Genomic DNA, 16,186 nt, shown 5'->3' on the forward strand with positions numbered 1-16,186 from the left:
GACAGAAATGGGTGAAACAGGGGGAAATAGTTGGCGTTGAAGATCTGATATCTACACTTGGTTGCATTTAGAAGAGTTTTGTGACATTTGCAATGGTTTTTCCCCACAGCACACAGATTGACCAGAGCAGATAATTCCAGAACAATCTCTTCCAGCCCATCCCTAAATGAACAGAATTTGGGTCACTCCACCTGAGGCTGCTGTATGAGGTAATGATGAGATTTGCATCAAATGTATAAATCTGTTACAACATGAAATATTAATGTGACTAATGTGACATGCAGGCCTGCAACATAGAATATCTTCATGGAAAGGTAATTTCTGTGCTTTATCTCAAGACCCTGGTGCCAGTTTTATGAGGAGATTGTAGCAGAAGAATGAGTCTGCTCTATTTCAGAGCTATGCAGCAATGGTAAAGCTGTGCTCTTGCTAAACCATTACCACAAAGAACACTTAAACCAATGTATTTCGAAAGTCCCCCTGCAGATCTTCAGTAATACCAAATCCTTTACTGAAGAGAGGCCGAGATTCTCCTCAGACCACAGAATTTTCTGGGGAATTTGCAAATAAAAACACATCAAATGAGGATAAAATGAGATCTTTTTGGAACCATCTTAGTCTGGGTCCTCTTCCCCAAGAAAATGCACAATGTAAAAGATGAGAAAGCACTGCCCTTGGGATCCACCTTTTCAGAGAGTACACCTCTTAAAAACCCCAGCTCAAGGCAAGATTTTGTTTTGATCCTTCAATGTTTAAAGCTTACTGTGACCTCTAGGCTGGGTTACAGCTGGGACACGAGACCCTCAGTACTGCTGTCTGTTCTACAGGAGCTGTTACAGAGAAGGGAACAGGGCTGCTCAAACTCTGCCAGCAAATACAGCACAAGGTTATTCTTGTGTGTGCCAGCTTTTATTCTCACAGTGGAGAATCCTTGAGTAGGATTGGGAGGGACCCTGAGAGGATACCTAGTCCATACACCTCTCTTGCTTTCCCACACAAAACTTAATGCTTTATTGCTTTATTCACTTCAGCTGGTCCACCAGGATATGCCAGTCTGTGCAACCTTTGCCACAGGAAAGCAGGGTGCAGCTCTGTGTTAATTTAGGCCTGGCTCCTAATTTCGGCCTGCTGATGAGAGATCACTCTTTGTTTTAGTCAGCTGAGGTGCCCTTCCCAACCTGTGGCTGCAGTGTGCAGCTGAGGTGGTCACACAGATTCTGTGTCCTGACAGGAACTCCAAGGCTGACTCCTCGGATTTGCCTTGCAGGCGGTTCAGCATGGAGAGAGGAACACGGGCAAGGGCTGGAGGTGGGAGCAGCAGGTGGGAGCTGGACAGGAGAGCCTCCAGTGTACACCTGTGACCTGACCTCAGCCAAGCCACATCCTTTTGTTAAATTTTCCCTGGCTTGGTTCGGCCCTTCCACTGATATCCAAACATTTTTTGTTGATGGGAAATTTTAAATGGATAGAAATTTTAAGCGGGTAGCCTCAGATACCTTCAAAGGATGTTTGTATTTTACTTCAGAATACTTTCAGTTGTGAGGATTAGGTGGGTAAATTGCTTTTACCAGAGCATTGGCATGGTCTGTTGTTGAAATTCATGCTCTTGGGGCAGGGGTACAAAGGTAGTCAGGTGTGTAACAGCACACACTTGGGGAAAGCTGGTGGCACTTTGCCTCCTGCCCTGGTTAGGCAGTTTTGCAGACTCCACTTGCTGCATCTCCTTATTTGGGCCCCCGGCTGCCCCTGCACAGCTGGCCCACACTGGCTGGCAGTCTATGAACTAATATCATTGACGTTTATTGACTGGAAGCCTTTGAATATTCTGTTTGTGTGGAGTTTATTTGAGCAATACAAATCCCTATTTGGCAGGCAGTTTGAGTTCCCTCTAAAGAGGCTTGTCTGTATTTGATAGTTTTGCCACTTTAACTACAGTGGTATAATTGAAACAGCAACACAGAAAATACTCAAGGGAACAGGCAATTATACTGGTGGCAAATTGTTTATACTGGCCTAGCATATTACAGAACAAAATGAGCTATACCAAAATGATGACGTTTTCTATCAGTTTCTGTCAACATATTATTCTAAGCAAAGGTTTTATCCACATATATTGCCTGGCTCAAGTTTTCTTTCTGACAGTTTTAGGCATGCTGGAATAATATAAATGCTTTCAAATTTAATAGAGTTCCAAAGTGAGTAATATTTTCTCCTCCTCCCCCAAAATCTCCATGTCTAAATACTCTGTTGATACCTGCTTGGGGTAGAGATCTTTTTTCATATATCCCTTTGACTCCACATAGTGTAAGTGATTCTGTGAGCTCACTATGATGTGTATGAGGGTAAAGAGTGGCTCTTCCTTCTTATCTCAGTTGCTTTGATGGCATTGGGAAGATAAAGAACATGCTGTTGCTTTTGATGGGAGGAAAATAAAGAATTAGCAACAGCAGCTCCATTACCCAAACCTTCGCCTGCAAACTACTTTGAACAGGTCTTTGGGTTGGTTTGATTATTTTTTGTTTCTTTTCATCTGCCTGACTGGTCAAATGTCTGGAATAGCTAGAAGATGTCAAAGAGAGAAACAGAAAGAAGAACAGACATCTTAAGCATAAGATTCTGGTTGCCTGGATTTCTGACATGCAGCGAATGAGCCTGTCTCAGTCTTCCTGTCACCTCCTGAAAACCTGACATCTTCCTGAGAGGTTGGTGGAGACAAGCTGGCAGCAAGGGGAGGGATGACAGTGGCTTACACAGGTTTGTAGGCATCAGACCAGAAAAGCAAGGTAGGACCCAGGGCTGGCTGCTTCAGCTCCCACCCAGCAGCACTTTGGGCTGGGTGTAAATTGAAGCCCTTGGCTCACCACATTTAGCTTGTGGCTACTTCAGTGGTTCCCAGCACAGTTGGCCAGGCCCCAGCAGATCCCTCTACAGGTATTTAATTCTCCCCATGCACTCCCCAGAGAGTCAGATAGAATGGAGCCAGGGTGCACAGCACTGGGAATCCCCCTAGGCATTGACTCATCAGGTTTATACATTGTTGTATTCTACCAAGTGATATCTAAATCCATTAAAAATTCAATCTTACCTTCTTCTGGATGCCTAGATCCTTTCTTTAAAAGGGCTGTTGGCTTCTAAACCACTTATGGTCTTCAGTGCTTCTCATCCATCATCCCTTGCTGTGCTGGAGATGCCACATCTGTTTACAAAATGTTGAAAGAAGGAGGAACTAGGGAGCTGGCCTGAAAGGTCTCCTGTGTGCTTTTAGCCAGCACTTCTCTCTGTAGATTGCAAAAGGTTTTATAGCTCCTTTTCTCCTTTTTTCTTTACTTCCATTCATTCTTTCTACAGCTCTTTGCTCTTTCCCCTTAGATAACTGTGATCACATACCAGATTAAACCTAAAACTGCAAGTTTGGGGTTTTCTTGTCTTTATCTTCTATGCACCACACTAGTGCACCAAGCAATAAATTATTCTTAAAATTTTCTCTGCCCATAGCATGAGATGGTCTTCATTCCACCAGTGGTATTTTACCTGCAGAAACTGTATTGTTGATTTCAAAGAAAACAAAAGCTGTCTTAATTGTGAAGTTATTTGGTAGGAGAGGAGAAATAGGGCGTGATCAGACTAAGACTTTTGTGAAATATCACCAAGGGAGATTAGATTGGAATTGGATTGGACAACATGGACAAAGCTGTGCAGACAAATCTGCAAATTAGCAAAAGGTAAATCTGTTCTGTAGCAGTATCCAAAAGGGAGATAAGATCTGCCACTTAGAGAGCACTGGGAAGGTGTTTTGCTGCTGACAGTGAGGCCAGAGTTATAACATCATGCAGAGCCACCAAGAGGTCCTTTTTTTGGTTTAACTGCTAGGGATATTGACACTCTTACAACATATTACTATTGCAGTACCAAAGGAAAGCTTCTGCTGTTATGAAATTTTAGGGTTTCCCACTTTAAACTGAAGAATTTGTATTGCTTCTTTCTTGATGTTGAGAGAAACTCATTGTGCACCATGGACTCAAAGAACTCATGATTTCTCATTGTTCCTTCCACTGCTTTTACCTCAGTGACCAGTGTGTGTGATCTCAGCACGCACAGCTAATTCTGCAGGCACCAAATAAATTTATCTCAAATGTCCAAAAGAGTATATCACCATGAGAGCAAGATGTGGAGTCTGCTTCTTGAGCTGGCATAATTTTATGGCTCACCATTGATGGAGCTTAGTGGATGGCCTGGAGCCAGCTCTCTGTGTTGCTGTGCGGAGGAGTCAGAGACAGAATCTGCCCTCATAATTTCACCAGTAAATAAAATAGTCTGTGGTCTTTAGGAAGCTCTGCTCATGTCAGGAGGTAAGAGCAGAGGATCTATTCCTTTTCTAGGAGGTGGTCTTCAGCTGAGATTCAGCCCTTCATGGGGCCAGGAGGATGGCAAACTCCTCTGCCACTCTGGTAATGAGCTCTCCTCCTGCCACCCTGGCTCTCTCCCATGATCTGTTCCTATCTCTGTTCTTGAATCCTCATCCTCCTCCCTAATCACCCTTCTCATCCCATATCCCTCCTCTCCCTTTTCCCCAGGGTGCCTGGCTCTTCCTGCCACCCCTCTCCCTATCTCCACAGTGGCTGATGTCCTCGACACCGAGTGGAGAGGGACAGACTTGTTGTCACATAACTACATTTCCATGTTGTGAGGAAGCCTGCCAAAGTCCTGTTCCTCCCATAGCAAATTGAGAGCTATCACCAGCTGGTAACAGCTTGCAGACACAACTTGCTGACTTGGAAATATTCTTGACAGAAGCAAGAAAGCTCAGATTATCAATCCTTGCTATCATGAAGACTTTAAATCAAATACGTTCCAGCATCTGGTTAATGATCAAAGCAAACCCTTTAAAAAAAACAAACCAAACCACACACACACAAAAAACCCCCAAACCAACCAAAAAACATTATTTCCTGATAGGCTTAATAACTTGGAATTATGGAGTACATTTATATCAAGTTAAGAGACTGACTTGTGACCACCAGTGAAGTGTGAATCAAAGATTCTTCTTAAATCCACAGTCTGCTCTACAAAGGATCCCAGCAAGCCAGACAAAGCATTCCAGCATTCACTGTACAATCCTCAGCAAGCAGAAGGCTCTTGAGTTCATAATTCTCTGGTTTAGCAGAAAGGAAGAGACCAGCACTCAAGGTTTGTGAATAACATCCTAGCCTGCTGCTGGCTTATTTTTCTCATTCATGATGACACATAGGAAACTTGAGCTGTTTCTGACTGGTTGTCTAGAGGGGAACAAGGCAGTGGTTGAACTAGGATTATTCAGATAGCAAAATGAAAAAATAATTTTGGGCATCACACGTTTATCTTAAAATTTTATTTAGGAACCTTGCCACAGACTGCCATTCTGTTTTGCTAGGTAGATGCAAACAGATATATATATACTGCAGAATTTGCCAAGAGAATACATCTGAGGTAGATCCTCAGCAAGTGATATCAGGCCTGTCTCTAGTGTCTACAAGAAGTTCTTGATTGAACCCCGTAGAAAAAAATTTCCCTGAATAAGTGTCAATATTTCTTCCAAGCAAAAATAATCCTGCCAAAATTTCCCTGATGATCCAGATCAATGCAGAGCTGATGTTATTCTCTGTCTTTGGAATAAAGTACATTCATCAGAGTTCAAGTATCCAAAGAAAAGAAAAAGATCCTAGGAAGGAATAGTTTTAGGGAGTGGCTGCTCAGTTTTGCCCTTCAGGAGCTGGCAGCATGACCATTATCTGCTCAGACCAGCCAGTGACCATTTTCTGCTCTTAGGCTCGGTGCATTCAAATCCCCATTCCTCAGCCTCTTCCAACATCACCTTCCCTCTCCACCCTCTTCTGTATTCTAGTCACCAAGGCCTCAAATTTTCTCCCTTTTCCATGATCCCAGGCCTATAAGTATTCACATGTGAAGCTTATTTTCCTTTTGGAAATTCTGATAGTTTTCCAGCTTTCAGGCTTTTCAAATTACTTCCCCACTCCAATTAAAAGTGCTGTGACCGAGGCAGACTTTAGCAAGATGCTTTGCTCCCTTCATGTCTGTCCTACTTGGATCTGAGAGGCTGAATGGATATCCTCAGAAATCCTCCAATTACAGTGAAAGCTGCCAATCTACAGACCCTTGTGCCTTCTCACTGTTCACACACAATATGATTTTTTGGGTTGTGAATCAGGTTCACAGCTACTTACAACAGCCAGCTCTTTGTTTTTTGTTAATACTGTGCTTCCTTTCCTTCCCTGTGAAGCACAAGTAGCCTGGAACAAATGTCTGGTCAGCTGTGAGGAAAATCTGAGAGAGAGATTGATTCCCAACTCTGGCAAGTGGTAAAGAGAAGATAAAAGAAACTGTCACATGATTCCTATGTTCAAATGACTCCAGGTAGGCTAGAGTTGCTCTCTGTTCATGAAATACCATGTAGTTTCTACGCAATGAGAAACCAGTGAATTTTAGATCATTTTTTTTAAATTGCCTTAAATGGAAAGGGATCTTACTTTACCTACTGCAGAGTTCCTGGTCTGTTATATATTGTCAAAAACACAATTGAATTGCTGATGCTTTCATAGAATCATCAAGGCTGGAAGAGACTTTTAAAATCAGTCAGTCCAGCCATCACCACTGTAACCCCTCATCCATTAAACCACATCACCCAGCACCAAATCCTGACACCTCTTAAACACCTCCAGGGATGGTGTTTCTGCCAACAATAGGACTGATTGCGCTTTAGTCATAAATAGTCACTGCTTAAAAAAAACCCCAAAATCATAACAGGAATTCCTAGCTGACAGCACTCAGAAGAGAAAACATTACCTTCAGTTTTCATCTTAGAACTTTTCATGCAACAGCTCAGCCTAGTCCCAGCTGAATCTTCAGTTGTGGCCATATACAGAGCTTAAATAGAATTATCTTCATGCAGGATACCTTGTCAAACCAAACATGTATGTGCAACACTCATGTTAATGAGAATGCCTTTTTTTTTGCAGCACTCTTTTGAATGTAAGAATAGTGTAGCCATGAAATAAGTGTGGTGCAACTGTGATGAAATTGAATTACAGTTCATAAACATGGGTAGGAAAGGAAGCAAAGATTTCTGCAAGTGCTATTCACTGACATCCATTGCTTTCAGGCTCATAAAACTTCATGTTTAATGAGATACTCTGTCTCCACAGAGTGGTTTCTGTCCCCCTAATGCCCTGAGCCACCTAATATTTCCTCTCCTTGGTATGGTAGATGGAGATGGTCTTTTGATTATCATGAAGTCTTTAGAATGAGCTGCAAAATATTAATTTAAGCTGTCAATTAATCAATTGGCATTGGTCAATTAATTGACTAATCATTGGCCATTATGCTACTGAAGTTATTAAGCTGTACTCATGCCTTGGGTATCATTTTGATGGGCAAGGCTCTTGAGAGTGGTGTGACAGATTGGTCTCCACGATGGAGAACACAATGGCCACAGGTCCATTCCTCCCAAGGAATGCAGTGAAAATGCTGCATGTGCAAATCAGGCAGATGAAATAAAAAGTAAGTTCCATGTATGTTCACTGAGTATCTGAGGAGCAGGGGATGGCCATTCAGCACTGGCAGCTGGGGCCATTGCTCCTCCCAGCTTCAGCAGCTGCCTTGTGCTAGATATCTGCTGCAAGATACCAAAGAAATGAGGAGCTATTGGCCACATGAATAAATTTCCCCATGGGAAAGTTTTTCCTAAATGTTAGTCTGCCTCTTATCTGTCTTCAGATAACAGGGAAGCACAGTGGAAAATCCTGTATTACAATGGCTTCTCAGTCCTGACATTGCTTTGTTAACTCAGACCAATAATGGCTAATGCCTAGACAAGGAATCAAAGCAGTTGCCTGCACAAGGTATTGGATGAACTCAAATAATAAATAAGTATGTAAAAACATGGCTTTCTCTGAATCATTAGGGGGAAAAAAATAGCTAATATTGCCAGGTAGCTCATTAATAATGAACAATTTGATTAGCTCCACATCTGGGTTGCCTGGCTTTTTTTCAGGATAAGAAAGACAGCTGGCTTGTCTTGAAAGTGTGTATTAATGCAGAGTTCTTTATTAATATTTTGTTTCTTTTAGGTGTTTTGTGTTAATACTTCAAACATGCATTGCTGACAATATGAGCATGGCCTATTTTTTTAATGCAAAATATCATGTTTCCAAGTATTTTCTAAAAGCCTGAATTACCACAGTTTCTGTTGGGAAAATAGAAAGGAGGAGGGAATTAAATAAACAAAAACACCTGGCAACCTCAATTGTTGGTGTAGAGCAGGCAAGTCTTGCAAAAGCACTTAAACTGAGTGGATTTTTTCCAAAGTTAATGAGAAGAGTTGCAACAAATATCAACAGTAACTCTCCTGATAAAAAGCCAGAACCAGCAAAACTGCCTAGAGAGTGGAGGAAACAAAATGGAGAGTAAATACACTGGTCTAAGATCTACACGTAATTTAAAGATATTTGAAATAGTACAAATAGTACAAAGTTATAGAATACAAACAGACAAATATTTTTATTTGCCAGGATTGCTCTGAGAAAATAATGGTGTGCTTCGAGCAAAGTAGCCACTGGAAAAATGTATGGAACAAGCCATCACTAGAGAAGAAAATCAAAAATGGCCTATAAAAGGAGAACAAAATAATAAGAGCCAGAAGAATTTACAAAGTTACAATGAGATGGTACTCCCAGAATCTGGGAATATCTGGGACATTTTGCCTGGTGAATTTCCAAGTATATATCTCCTCAGTGCTTATGGCTAAAAATTGTGCAGTATTGTTTTGAGGAAGAATGTGTTATTTTTTGAGGGATAATCAGAAAGTTTGGTGGGTGAATGAAGCCAGGTGTTCCAGCAGGACATGTCAAAGTGCAGGACAGCAGTTCAAGGAGAGCACATAGATCAGATGTGAGGTACAGAGCTTCAGGTGTGAGCCGCAGCACAGGAAGAGCGCGGTGGGCACAGGAGAAAACACTGCGGGGTTCGTCTCGTGAATGCTGCCAGGAGTGAAGTCTGATCTCGGTGGCAAACAGCAGGGGCCAGCTATTTATTCAGGCAGTTTCAAGCAGTTCAAATAGATTGCTGATAGAAAGGCATGAATAAACCACCATTTGGCTCAGTGCCATGAAGTTCTCTGTTGAAGGTTTGAGTTGAATTACTCCTCCAAAATAGGCTGCTGGATTTAGACAGTGTTTCCTTGTATATAAGGTACTTAGTTGAAAGGGAACTGAAATGGTAGGGCAAAATATGCCAGAGATGGACTGAAACCACAAGTTTTGATTTGTGTCCAACTTTAGAGATTTCTAAACCAGACAATGGCTTTCTATAGAAAGAGAAAGTGCTTTTTCTATCTGCCATCTCTCACAAACACAGGTTATTCAAAGTGTGATGTGAACACCAGCAATTCAGCCAATGCATCACTTGAGAAAACAGCTATCACTTACTGGCATCAATTTTTTAATCTGAGTTTGGAATATGAAAATGTAATTTGCCTGTTAACACATACTCATGAGTCTTCAGAGTTTTGTATGAACTCTTTCTCTACAGCAGCAGAAATTTTGCCATTGGTTTCACTAAGTCAGAATTTTATCCTGTAAAACCAAAAGTCATGGTTGCTGTTGCTGACCAGTAGCATTTCACATTTGGTTTCTTGACGTTCTTTTGGTTGTGACTTTATTTCTAATTGTTCCCTCTTCTTACAGGTAAAGGTGCATAACTGGCTTTATTTTGGTTCCCATTCTGCATCCACAATAACATTTTTGTCCACTCAGACTGTCAAAAAGCCCAAGCTATCTTTTTTTTTTTTTTTTTCCAGTTATGGAAGATTGTGTTCTTTATTTCCTCCAATCATCTATGATTGTATAGCATGTTGTCTGAAAGAAAAACGGTAAGAAATCTGTGAAGGAAGAAGCCAGGCAATATTTCTGTGGGAGACTTGTCGCTAAGGTCACCACTGCATCTCATTTTACCTGTAATGTATTTTGCTCTGTGGGCATGGGAAGGAACTGAGGAATGCAAAAATCATGGATTTATTCTAGGTCCAATAATGATACACCTCATCTTTGTGCCGTTGTTGATACATTAATGTTTTGTGACTTGAGTTAATGATATTCATCCTAAAACCAGAAAGCATATCTTGAGAATTTTTTTGCTGGAGTCTTGGAATGAATTTTCCAGTTCCATTTACTTTTCAAGGTAACCTTACACAAAATCTGAGTATTTTAGTACATTAATTTTCCTAAAATTGTGTGAGCTGAGAAAGGTTCTGCAGAGAAAGTTTCTTCCATTTAGGCAATGATTTAATTATAAAGCTCAAAATGATGGCTCCTGTGGCTTCTGAGGTGATGTTAGTTGCCAGTGTAATCCTCTCCATTATTTTGAACACACAAAAATAATTGCTTCAATTCTATTTCTGTGCAAATGCAGCCCATGCTGATAGAGTAGCCAGACAGTTTTCTCCAGAAGTGTCCAGAAAAAGTACCAGAAATAGCTGTTAACCTTCCCTAAAATAGTTACTGTATGGTTAAATAGCTTCAAAACTTGAAGGTTGAAATTAATAGCAGTTTACAATGTTATTCACTCGTAGAGTTTTTTATCTTTTATACTTTTGCCCTTTTACAAAAACCTCACAGACTTTCTGGGAACTACTGACTTACAGCTTTGAGGAGCAAGTTCTATTCTTTTGTTTCATGCCATAAAAAAATGGGGAGAGTCTGAGGGTGTAACTTTTGAAAGCAATTTTATTTGGGCAACTGCAGGCAAAATCTTTGGAGGTAAGCTGCCTTCATAACTACTTGTATCTACTGAGCCAGTTTCTGATTTTCATGGGTCTTAACTTTTAGCATAAAAATACCAAAGAGTGTTTTGTCTTTTTAAAGGACAGGAAGAGTTAAGGGAGTGAAAGTCTTCCACATAATCAGTAGAACTACAACAAGCTCTGACCTGTAGTGACAATCATGGATATTGTTTGTCTATCTTCATTTTTATTGAGGGACTTCCATTAAAGCTATGAGGTATTAACTTTGCTAGAAGTCTCACAATAACTGAATAAAATAAACAAAAATGAGGATTCTTGGGCTTCATTTCTCTTGAAGCATGTTTTCAACATATTATTTGATTTCTAAACCATATCCAAAGAGACAAAGTGCCAGAACAATAAAACCTTCTTCCTTGCTTGCAGAACAAATCACTTCTCATGGCAAAATGTTGGATGCAATTGAAGCCTATCCTCAGCATGTTTCAGGGATCTGTGGAGAAGAAAAGACTCAAAATAGAAACATATCTGAGCAGAGAAACACTACTAAGGCAGGGAAGGCTGGTAAGGAGGAGAAACGAAATCATTGGTCCTGATCCTACTTCTCCTCAAGCCAGCAGGAAGATTTGTGAACTTCACTCCGTAGAAGTGAATTTCTATGTTCAAAAATATTACTCAAGGCAGAGAAAATGTGAAAATCCTCTAAATACAGTAAAAATAAAAGTTAGTGGAAAGAGAACCTCCCTGCATCATACTATTCTTTTTTCCATTCTTCAGTTTCGTCTGGCTGACATTTAATACTGTTTGTGATTAGCAGAGATTCTGCTGAAGCTCTCACAGTTTTAGGCCATGAGCAGGCCTAATGCAGAGCATAGACATTTGTCAGACCAAATAGCTGTTGAAATTCAATTAAGAATATGACATTTGACCAGAGTCAGCAACAGAAATGCACTGATATTCCACAGTATTCTGTCTGCAGTATACTGTCCCAGACACAGCAAAATGTTAGAGACCACAACAGCTCCACTGTGACCCTACCTGCAGCATGAGCTGCAAAATAGGAAAGAATAATTTAAATAAATAAGACTCATATCTGGTGCCAAGCAAAGACTGCCCTGCATGCTTTTTACTCCAAGGTCACAGTAAATGTCATCTGAAGACAGTCAGGAAGAAACGCTTTAAGAATGAAAAAGTCAGACCACAGGTCCAGCTGGGTAAGTAGCCCAGCTCCAACAGTGACTACTAGCAGTTGTTTGAATTAGAGGGTAAAGCCTTTCACATTGCACAACACATTGCAGTTTAAACCATTCTGTTTCCAGGGGCTGCCTCTCTGTTTCAATGTGCTGATACTCCTTTGCTACGTTGTATATGTGCAAGTACTTTGACATTACCAAAACTACTACAATTGGCTTTGGGGTTTTCCTCTTTGGTTGGGTTTTTTTGAGAAGCAGAAACATGATTGGGAGGAACAATAAAGTGAAATGACTTGAGACATGGATAGGAAATTTACTGTTTACATGGATAGGAGGCATGACTGGAGCTCAGGAAATGGCTAATCATTACAGACTTCTTTGAGAAGCTGCAGAAAACTGGAACACTGACAGCAGCAGGAATCTAGACAAATGGTAAAAGGTTCAATGAAAATGTCTTGAATCCTTATATGTGGGTGGGTTTTTTTTGGGTTGTTTTGATTTTTGGTTTTTTATTCCTCTATAGATTTTTAATATATTTTGGAAGAATTGGATATTCTTCTGTGTATACTTTTTTGTTTGGTTGGTTGTTTTGTAGGCATGAAAATGTCCTAAGTATATCTTCACAATTGGTGGTGAAGACCCCCAAAACTTTCATGCACTTAGACTATGATCTGAGGTTTGTTTCTAGAGACTATCCAACATTTAAGCCAATGGGACAGACTATGCATGAAGGACCTCACAGAAGTTGGTCAGGTCCAGACATATTTTCAATGTGATGTTGTCAGCATATGTTCTTCTGTCAAAGTAAAACATTATATTAAAGTTACTGAATCACAATGATGCTTCTGTTTAGAAGAAGACTTCTAAATACTATATGCAGAAAAAAAAAAAATCCAGATCCAAATTTTTTAATAATGTTTTCCATCAAAAGCCAGTTATATCAGCTGATTCTGCTCCACTAACCAAGAGGCTTAGTTTTCCTTCCAATCCAGGTCAAGTTTTTAGCCCTGCAATCTATAACACAATTGTCCTTGCATGGTTACTCCTTGACCTGCTGTCAAATGTAAAATCAAACACCTGTGGCAGATACTTCAGACTATGTGTGTGCCCCTGTTGATGCATCTGCAATGTATTACATCCTAATTTATTACTATGGGTAGTTTTCAAAGGGGATTCATTAGACAAAGTCCATTGCACAGTTAAAAAACTGTTTTTCTTCCCACTGTTCTAATTTTCTCTTCTTCTCAGGTTTCTGTTTCCTTTTATGCCATGCCAGGGATATTAAGTGCTTGTGAGACACTATTAGGTCCAAAACCAGTCAGTCTGTTCTGGGCAATTAATGTGGGTGGCAAGTAATATCTGACCCAAATTTTGTGGGTTGGATAAACTGTAAGAAGTGGTTAATTATCTTCTAGAGAACATATCGGTTTAATGAGGGGTGGAATTTCTCATTTATACAGAATAAATCCATGAGTTTGGGCATTGTCCTGAAAGAAACCAAGGAATAACTGTCTCTTACAGGAACAAGATTTTTCACAGAGCTGTCTGAGGCTTAGGTCATGAATTGGTGTGGAAGGCCATATGGTGGCTCTGACAGGAGCTGCTAAGACAGGTTTCTGTGTACTAGGGATACAATCAGGGGAAGATATACCTTGATAAGATACAGTTCCTGATCCAGGTTTTCCTTTGCGTTATTTTCAACTCCTTTCAAGACAGCAGGTAAAGAAAAAAAAAAGCTGCAGTTTTCTGTGATAACAGTTTTTAGCTTTGTGGTTTTATTGACCCATGTAATATATAAAACTTAATAAAAAAAGTAAGGAGAATTACATTTGTTTCTCCTAAGTCTCTCCTCTGCTCAAGGTAAAGTCATCTCATCTGGTCTATGCTGTCTGAGATATAAAACAATAAATGTGTTTCTACCTGAGCTGCAATTGCTGAAAATTTCCTTTTTGAAATTTTCCAACTCAGAATAATATCTGAGTTGAGTCTCATGTTCACTATTCACTATTATGGTATAATATGTGGAGCACTTCTGCTTTTCTCTGAAGAAATCCACAAATGTTGCTTCTTCATACCACAGATTGGCAGTTTATGGAGAAATCCAGCAGCCAAATCATCAAGTTGAGAGTACTCAGAGTCTCTTGTGACATGTTTTTTTTAAATACTTTCTTTTCTCTTTCCTTCTGCCACCCTGGGCACTGCTACATCAAATAAAAATTTCTGTCATTTAAGGTACAATCACAAAGCTCATAATACTTAGCCCCAAGTTGTCACTTAAGGTTTTGATGATGAAAATTTTTTGACATTTTTAAAGAAGTTTCAGCTGTCGTCTGAAGAAGCCCCTCTGAGGCTAAAGGTCAATGATATCAAAAATGAGGCTGTCTGGTTTTTTGTAAGACTATTTGGTTTAGATCAAGCTCTTTGGTGTAAGTGAAGCTGCCTCATCTTGGAAAGGAAATGACTTAAAAGTGATGTAACAGTCCTGAAAGGGGGTGAGACGGGGAGACACATATAACTGATTTCATTGGGCTCCCTATTAACTCATGGTGAAAGGAAAAGCAGAATTTCGTAACAGCTTTTATTTTCTAGAGATGAGGAAATAAAGTGCAATGGTGCAAACAGAGGAATTTTCACCTTACCATTACAGCCAGCACTTTCTCTGACAGCAGAGCTTCCCTGACTCAGACGTGTGTTAGGGAAACCAGGACAAACACCAATGAGCTGTGAGTCCCCACCCTGCTCATGACACAGGGAACATCTCTCTCCTTCCCCTGTCTGGGAGGAGGCTCATTTCTGAAGCAAATGGCCCAACATCTAAGGGATGACTGATTCCTCCAGACGCAAAATTTTTTGAGTTTCTTGCGTTAAAGAAGACACTCCCAAACAGCTCCCCCTGACACTCCTCCTCAGCCAGATGTGTGCTCCCACATCATTGCAGGATGATGTCTCCACAGGGGAGCCCTGCTGATGGACCTTCAGACAACCAGTGCAATTTTCTGTGTGTCCTGAACAGCCTTCATCAACCAGGTGTGCCAGGGGGCCCCGAGAGGCATTGCTGCAGCTGCTGGCAGGCAGCACGGTCCCCTGCTGGTGCTGAGCCCCCGGGCATCCTGCTGCCCCACGGGGCCTCACTGCTTGGCCCAGCTCCACACTGCCTCCAGCACTTGTGACTAAATTGCTTGGGGAGTCTTGAGTCATAGAAGATGCACCTGAAACTTGGATATAGTTTAAGAAAAGTCTTTTGCCTTCAACTTCAAAATTTATGGTATTTCTTGATAACCCCATAATGTGAAGATGGAAGTCATTTAAGGTTTCCAGACAAATACCTTTGTCTGGAATAACTTTTACTTCTGAAGATGACATTTGGAGCCTGGCTCAATAGCCCGAATATAGGCACCAGGTACCATTTTAGCAAATTAATGTCTTTTTCCCAACCAGATGCTGTCCTGTGAGGATGCAAGTTTCTCATAGCTTTTTGTCACATCTGCCTTGATATCCCAAGCATTTGGATGACACTGTATGTATCCGTAGCCAACTGAATTCCTCCATTCTGGGTTTAAAACTGTCTAAACAAACATCTGCTTGGAAGTAAAAATATTCTGGAATGATAACTCCTTTTCCTTGGAGACCCAAGGCACCACAGAGATGCAGACAAAACAAGTTACAGGTGACTACAGGGAGCTTAAGAGACAAAGCAGCGATCACTGAAACTGGAGACTGCACAATGAAACAGATGTATGTTCTGTTTCAGCTCCAGACATGGCTTAGTTCAACCACCTGATTTCTGCCTTGCAATCATATCCCCTATGAACTGCAGAATTCCTGGTACTTTTGTACAACTGGGGTGCCAAACCACCCAGCAGCCACTGCAGTCCTACTGTGCGAGGTGTGCAAAGATCATAAAGTGATTGACAGCCTCTACCTCAGCCTTTTGATTATCTGTAGTGGGACAGGGATGAACGAAGGGAGGAAGGCTTATAAACAAAAATATTTAGGTATCTCAGTCCCATTGAAATCAGTAGAGAACTTGTTTCAGTACTTTAGTAATTTGGATCTTCTGGTTTCTATTATAGATCTCACTCTCATATTCTGACCTGCTGGTGTATGGCGGCATCTGAATTTTAACTGCACTTAACAAATCTGGACCAGCTGTGTGATGTAGTTGAATTTGGCTTGGAACTAGAGCCCATGGTGTTGATGTCCA

Source organism: Poecile atricapillus, chromosome 2, assembly GCF_030490865.1.
Source record: "Poecile atricapillus isolate bPoeAtr1 chromosome 2, bPoeAtr1.hap1, whole genome shotgun sequence".
Classification (NCBI taxonomy): Eukaryota; Metazoa; Chordata; class Aves; order Passeriformes; family Paridae; genus Poecile; species Poecile atricapillus.